Source organism: Silene latifolia, chromosome 8 (assembly GCF_048544455.1).
Source record: "Silene latifolia isolate original U9 population chromosome 8, ASM4854445v1, whole genome shotgun sequence".
Taxonomy (NCBI): domain Eukaryota; kingdom Viridiplantae; phylum Streptophyta; class Magnoliopsida; order Caryophyllales; family Caryophyllaceae; genus Silene; species Silene latifolia.
The window spans coordinates 90706238-90714135 of record NC_133533.1 but is presented as its reverse complement, the minus strand read 5'-3'; positions in this window follow the sequence as shown (position 1 = coordinate 90714135).

The window sequence follows — 7898 nt, the reverse complement described above, 5'->3', positions numbered from 1 at the left end:
AAGCTCGGATCCTTCTGAGTACCAGCCTCGTTTAAATGACCGACCAATTTGACCAACTCCACAATCAATCAACTTAATTAACTTAATCATTTTCCTCTTACGAGGGCACTTTCTTTACATTCGCGTCGAGCATCACTAATCGATATCTTAGTCCTTCTCGTTTCGTCAAACATGTAAGTCTGAGGGTGTATAATCTCTCTTTTATTTATTGTATTTTATTTTATTGTACCAATTAATGTAAGGTTTATGTCGAAAATACCAATTAAAACCAATTTATAAAACCCTTTGTTTAAAACTCTTTTTACGGATTTCCAGTAGACAGACGTCGAGAAAGGATGCAGCAACTGCTGCGCCTCTTCGAAGGAGCGCAGTGTCTGCTGCGCCTCTTCGTGAGGCTGCCGCAGTTCCTGCTTCCTTTCTTCTTCCTTCGTCCTCTGTAATTCGTTCGTATTTATTTGTTTTCGTTTGTTTCCTTTAATTCCTTGACACAATAGCATGTTAATTTCGCATGTATATTATTTATCATTCATTAACACGTTTTATTCATCATAAATTCGACTTGAATCCCTTATAATCTCAATATTTGCGGGTTTTCGTCATTAAATTCAATCCGGGTTGTAGAAATTCGGTTTGTTCATATTGAGTTTCTGGAATTCGACCTTTGATACATATTTTCATCTGTCTTTTGTATTGTTCATCATTAATTTGTCGTTAATTCATCATGTTTAGTTTATTTCATTCACCCATGTCACTAATCCGTCATTCATCCATGTAAATTAATCCGTCTTAAATCCGTCTCATCCATGTTTTATTGTTTTATGACCCTCATTCACATGTAAATAACCTATTAATCACTTTCATCCGAGTAAATAATTTAATCAATAATTAAATTCACCAACGATATTAACAACACGCATTCGACTTCAGCTTGATTCAAAGTCAGAAATGAACAGACGCAACGTCGTCTGCGCGCTATTCAAAGGACGCACTCTGCTGCGCTACTTTATTCGGTTGAATTCTGCCTCTGAACTCCGTTGTTGCCTTGACATAGTTTAATTAGCTTACGTATAATTAACTATTAATCGTATTATCGCCTTCTGATTTGTTCGTTAATTTATTCCTTTATTCGTTTTCTTAAATTATCCGTTTTGAAAGGTATTTTCGACATAAATCGCCTAATCCAATGTAATTATTGTAATTTTCATTATTGTAATTTATATTTATTGTATTCATTGTATTTCATATTCATTTGTATGTTTTCACATGTAATTGAACTTAAATCCTACTTTGACATTAATTGTATGTTAAATTAATTGTTCAGCGACTTAGTCTAATTCTCACATGTTAGGATTAAAACTTGGATGTTGCATTGCATGCATATAATCGACGATATATCAAGTACGAATAACTTCCCTAATCATTAGTAGAGGCCGCTATCGAGGCGGGCGGGATTAGGTGTTCGATCAAAAGAGCTTCCTAATACGTACCCTCACCCCTTACTCCAGATCTCTGTGAACACCCGTGTTCATTGGCATCCACGAGAGTCATTCTAGACATAGAATGCTAAGGGTAACGATTGCTTAGTGTTCATGTCACTACTTTATGTCTTGACATGACATGAGGTATTCGAACGGTTCCAATTTCCCATAAAAATTGGTGGCGACTCCAACAAAAATGCAAACGCTTGTTTCTCTTTCCTCCCAAGCGCCCCCGTGAGCCCCCGCTGTCCACAAATAGGTGCCCCATTGAGTGACGAAGGCGGTCTTATGCATGTCTTCTATGGCCATTTTGATCTGGTTATACTCTGCATATCCGTCCATAAAGGACAACAACGCGTGGTCTGCTGTATTGTCTACCAATATGTCGATGTGTGGTAGAGGTAAATCGTCCTTGGGACTTGCTTTATTTAAGTCTCTGAAATCAACACAAACTCGGATTCGCCCATCCTTTTTGGGTACGGGTACTATGTTAGCTACCCAGTCCGAATACTCGGAAACTTTGATGAACCCGGCTTTGAATTGTTTATCGACTTCTTCTTTGATTTTCAGAGCCCATTCGGTCCTCATTCGATGAAGCTTCTGCCTTACAGGTTTGAAACCTGGTTTGATTGGAATTCTGTGTTCTGCGATATCCCTGTCGATCTCTGGCATGTCTTTGTAGGATCAAGCGAAAACGTCCTTGAACTCGTGTAGGAGGTCTATGAAACTGGCCCTTTCAGTTGGGTTTAAGGTTGTCCCTATCCTAAGTTCTTGGGGTTCTAGTTCGGTTCCTACGTTGATGAGTTCGGTGTTCTCTATAACTGGTGCCCCTTCCCCTCTTGTAATATTTCTTTAGCTATGTAGGGAGGTATTTCGATTGAGTATGGGTCAGGATCATCCTCATTATCATCGTAAATAGAATTGCATTCAAAATAACACAAAGAGTAAGCAGAATCTGATTTATTCATATTAAACTTTAAAAAGAGTTGGAACAAAGAAGTCATCTGTTCAGTTATCAGTGGCGGTAAAGGGACAGCTGCTGGGGCATTTCCCGAGCTACTGTTACTATTCGATGCTATGCTAGGAGAAACAAGGGGATTAGGAGTGACAACAGGATGAGACTCTCTAGGGACTTCTCTAGAATCAGACTCTGATTCTGACTCCGACTCCGACTCGAATTCGTTGTCTTCAGGTTCTCCTTTGAATATCTCTCCTTCTCTAGTGGTGACTTTGAAGAGCTTTCCTTGGTTGTTCGTCCACTTGATCGACTTTCTCCATCCTTTCTGCTGATTCGAACTGGTTACGGTGATTAACGCTGTAGGGTTGAAATGGTCATCCTGAAGTATCATGGTAATGATCTCATCCTGTGCAGCTCTAACAAATAGGTCTTCCCCAAACAAAAGACTAACAGCTTGTTCGTCTAAGCAAGGTGCTTGACGAGTTTTGACGGTAGGAATCGTTTTTGAAGGAATGAAGTAGCAATCGTGAAAGATCTCGATTCAAGCTAGTTGCGCTCCTTTAAAATGCCAAGGTTCGGGAAACCCGTGAAAGTACTCCAGATTCCCTTATCTAACGAAGTATCCATTTAAGCTAGGGAGGTAGGGTCGCATTTGGATTCCCTTGTTCTTTCGATTTTGAAATTGAGTGAGCATTTCCAAAGCTTCTACTTTCGTGGGTTTGTATCCTAATCCCAACGGTATCCTTTGGGAGTTTCCTTCTTTATACGGTGCAAAGATATTTTTCTTAGAAGGATTCAGTGGCATTTCCGGGAAGTATCCCTGAGACTTGAGCATGTGGTTGACCACTAAATTGGAGTATGGATCGAAGTATAGAGGTGCCAGCTCACTCTTTAAAAGGTTTATGCTGTGAAAGCCCTCAAGCTTGTATACTGGATCTGTGACTACTTGGTTGCTTGACATCTTCTCTATCACTGCCTTGATAGGTGACGAAGTGATCGCCACTATTTTGCCATCTAGTGGGATCTTGATTTTCTGGTGCAAGGTGGATGTTACTGCTTTGGAAGCATGAATCCAAGGCCTTCCCAGAAGTATGTTAAATGATGCTTCGATATCCACTATTTGAAAGTTAACCTTTCAATCAATCGGCCCTGTGGCTATGGTGAGGTTGACTAGTCCTACCACTTTACGCCGTGTTCCATCGTATGCTCGAACACCTTGGTTAGTAGGAGTCCAATCTGATTCTTTCATGCCCAATTTGTATGCCGTTTTTAATGGTATGACATTGACTGCGGAGCCATCGTCTACCAAAGTCATTGGCACATTCTTCTTTAAGCATATGACGGTAATGGACAGAGCTAGGTTGTGACTGGCGCCGAAGGGAGGCAAATCCTCATCTGAGAAGGTAACTGGGTTACTTAGCATAGTTGAATCTTGGAAGACCAAGTTGACTACGTCGTCAGGCATATATTTGTGTGCTACGTTCAATTTAGCCAAGGCTTGCAGTAAAGCCTGACGATGAGGAAACGAACTTGCCACTAGTTGCCAGACTGAAAGATCAGCCTTCGTCTTCTGTAGTTGCTTTAGCAAGTGGTCAGTAGATGTATCTTCGCCATCATTTGGGGTGATGACATTGGTGTTAATAACCGGACCATTAGCTATAGGACCGTTCTGAGAAACACTTTGATATGGACGCCCTGAGTGAGTATGGTGGTCTATATCTTGATCTTTGCTAGCCTTGACTATATCCTCACTAACCTTGACTAGATAGTGTTCAGTGAGGTATTCATCTTCATCGTCATCGGCCCATATTCCGTTGACGCTAGTGAGCTCCTTCAATCTGATGATTTCGGCTTCTAAACTGATTATTTGGTCGACTAGACTGTCAAGTACGGCGACTACCTCTTGCATTGTAGAATTTTGAGACAGATTTAGTGGAACGCTCTCCTTGGGTAAGGTGCTTGGATTGCGGAGGGATGCTACTACATCTTCCAATTCTGAAACTTGCCTACTTACACTCTTTGCCCATGCAATGAAATCGGCGATGGTAGGAGAAATGGTGGAGTAACTTCCCTCATCTTCTAATGCATGAATCTCATCTTCGATTGGAGAAATGAGGTGTGAACAATCCAAGGTGGATTCTTCATCTGTAATCATCAGAACTCCAAGAGGATTCTGAGTATTGTTAGGCTTACCTCCAGGAGGTATAGGTAGACGACCATCTTCGATCATGTCTTGAAGGACATGTTTTAGTTTGAAGCATTTCTCTGTATCGTGTCCTTTACCTCTATGATATTCGCAGTATGAATTTTCATCCCAGAACTTGGACTTCTTTTCTGGGTCAGGTGTAGGTCCTATTGGTTGGAGTTTACCTTGTTTCATCAATCTTTTCAGAGCATTGGAGTATGTATCGCCAATGTTCATGAACTTCCTTTATGGGATATTTTTCTTTGATGATTCGAGAAGGTTAACCTCAGCAGTCTTGCTAGTAGAGCCATAAGAACGACTCGTTGAGCCTTGATATCCACAACCTACCGTTTTGGACAAGAGCCCTTTACGGATGTCATCTTCAATTCTCGTCCCTAGTACAGTTAGATCTTTGAAGGTCTTAATGTTTTCGTACTTCAAGTGGTTTGCACAAATGGGTCTCAAGTTATCCACGAATTTTTCCACAAGGGTAGCTTCATCTGGACGTTCAACTAATTGTGTACTAGTCTTCCTCCACCTACTTAGGAAGTCGGTGAAGCCTTCCTTTTCATTTTGGGTAAGAACCTCTAAAGTGCGCATGTTGACTTGGATTTCAGCATTATCCGCGTATTGTTTAGTGAATTCAATTGCGGCGTCATCCCAAGTGGCGATCTTCTTGTGCTCCAAAGAGTAGGACCATTGCTTAGGAATGGTGTCGAGAGATGAAGGAAAGATCCTTAAGAACATCTCGGGTTTGATGCCTTTGATAGACATGTAGTCTTGAAAGCACGAATGTGGTTCAAAGGGTTTTCATGCCCCTTGAATTTCGGTATGTCAGTCATGTTGAAGTTGGTTGGCAATTGAGCATTTATGGCCTCATACTTGCGATTATTCTCCCTGTAGATGTCATCTCCCTTAAAGTACATTAGTTGCTCCTCCAAATATTGGAGTCGCTTTTCAGCTTGAGTAAGACCTATTGGAGGGTTGGTTTCTTGTTGTCCAACGAAGGGTGGAAGGTTATCATCCACGGCCTCGCTAGGAACATCGCTTTCTGCAGGAGGGAGTCTAGTTTCGACGGCAACAATTCGGCCTTCAATAGTGTTGAGGCGATCATAAACTTGGTTTTGGCTTGTTTGGAGACGAGCGAGCGCAGCTAGGATTTGAGCATTACCATTTGGAGGTTGACCACTAGCACTTGTGGTGCTAGTTTCAGGCATCTTGGAAACTTGATAAGAGATTAACGACAAATTAAAACACGATCGACCATTCTAGCACACTTACTCAAAGAAAAGACTCGACTTGTGAAGTGAGAGTGTGCCACTTGTGTTAAGTGGGGTTTGAAAGTGACAGAGGTTTGAAATGTTTGTCCTAGACAACTGTAGTGTAGTTGTAGGAGTGTTGACTCGAAGTGAGGTTTTGAAATGGGTTTTGAGGCCCGAATTTTGACTGGATATTTGGACAGAGTTTCGACTCATTTTGCGCTAATGTAGGCCATTTTTGAAAGTGTTTAAATTTTAAAAGGGTTTTTTTTTTATTTTACAAAATTTGTCATGGTTTTGTTTAAAAAAAATAGTGATCACATATGATACAAGCATCCATACAAGCATTATAACGGTATGCTGAGTGCATTTAGAAGGGTTTTGGCTTTAAAAGGTGGGTTTCCATACCGAGCAATCAAACCCTGGTCTGTGGAGAGGTCCGTGCCAAACAAGAGTAAGGTCGGTTCCTAGTCCATTTTCTCGAGTAGTGAAAGCCCTTGATACAAACATGAGTAAGCATCATGATATGGTTGACGTCAATCGCTATCTATCCTTAGGCCCAGATAAGAATTTGGACCGTCCAGACGAGACGATTGGTCGAATGGGTTGGGTTGGGCCTAGGAAGGCCGAATAAAACGACCTAAGAAGGTCGAGTAATGAAAACCGACAACTATCTCATATAAACTATTCCCTAACCCTGTTCAAGTTTCACCCTTGGCAACACGTAAGTGTATTACTCCCCAGCAGAGTCGCCAAACTGTGGACACGGGGGCGCTTGGGACAAGTGTTTGCATTTGTGGAGTCGCCACCAAATTTTGTGGGAAATTGGAACCGTTCGAATACCTCGTGTCATGCCAAGACACAAAGTAGTGACATGAACACTAAGAACTCGTTACCCTTAGCATTCTATGTCTAGAATGACTCTCGTGGATGCCAATGAACACGGATGTTCACAGAGATCTAGAGTAAGGGGTGAGGGTACGTATTAGGAAGTCCTTTTAATGAACACCTAATCCCGCCGGCCTCGATAGCGGCCTCTACTAATGATTAGGGAAATCGTTTGTACTCGATATGCTGTCGATTATATGCATGCAATGCAACATCCACAGATTAGTCCTAGCATGTGAATTAATACTAAGTCGGTGAACATATAATTAGCAAACAATTATGTCGAATTGAGTTTAGAATTAATTACATGTGAAAACAAATAAATAAATCATACATGATACAATAAATAAATTGCGATAATTAAAATTAAAATAATTACAATGAATTAATTGATTTACGTCAAAAATATATTTAAGACGGATAATTTGAGAAGAACAAGAGAAAATAAATTAGGTTAGAAAATACAGACAGATTAGAGGTGATATTACGATTAATAGTCAATTAATACGTAAACTAACGAATTAGGTCAAAGCAAAAACGGAAGTTCAGAGACAGAAACCAACCCGGAACAGGCGCAACAATGCCGCGTCTCTTGGAAGAGGCGCAGTAGTCACTGCGTCTGTTCCTGAGGTGAGTTCTGGATGTGAAGTCAGAACTGCGAATTGTTAATGTTCGTTGGTGGATTTAATGGTTGATTATCGATACGTGACTCGAATGAAAGTGATTTAGCGCATTATTTACATATGAATTCGTCATAAAAGCGATAAAAAACAAATTAAAACAAATTAATACGGATTAAAGACGGGTTAAACTAACTACAAATTAATTAGGTTAAACTTTTATTAATTGAAAGGCGTGTCAAACCGAAAATAAACAACGAAAATATGTACAAAGATCGAATTCCGGAGACTTGACATGAACAAATCGAATCTCCAAAATCCGGATTTGATTTAATGACGAAAACCCGCAAATATTGATTATAAGGGATTTAAGTCGAATTTATAGCGATATATTTGTGAATATGTGCATTAAAATTGTTATATACGAATGGAAGAAAAAAAAAATAAGAAAAAGAAATAAAAAGGACGAACTAACAGAGAAGCGAGGAAGAAGAAGAAAAGCAGGAACTG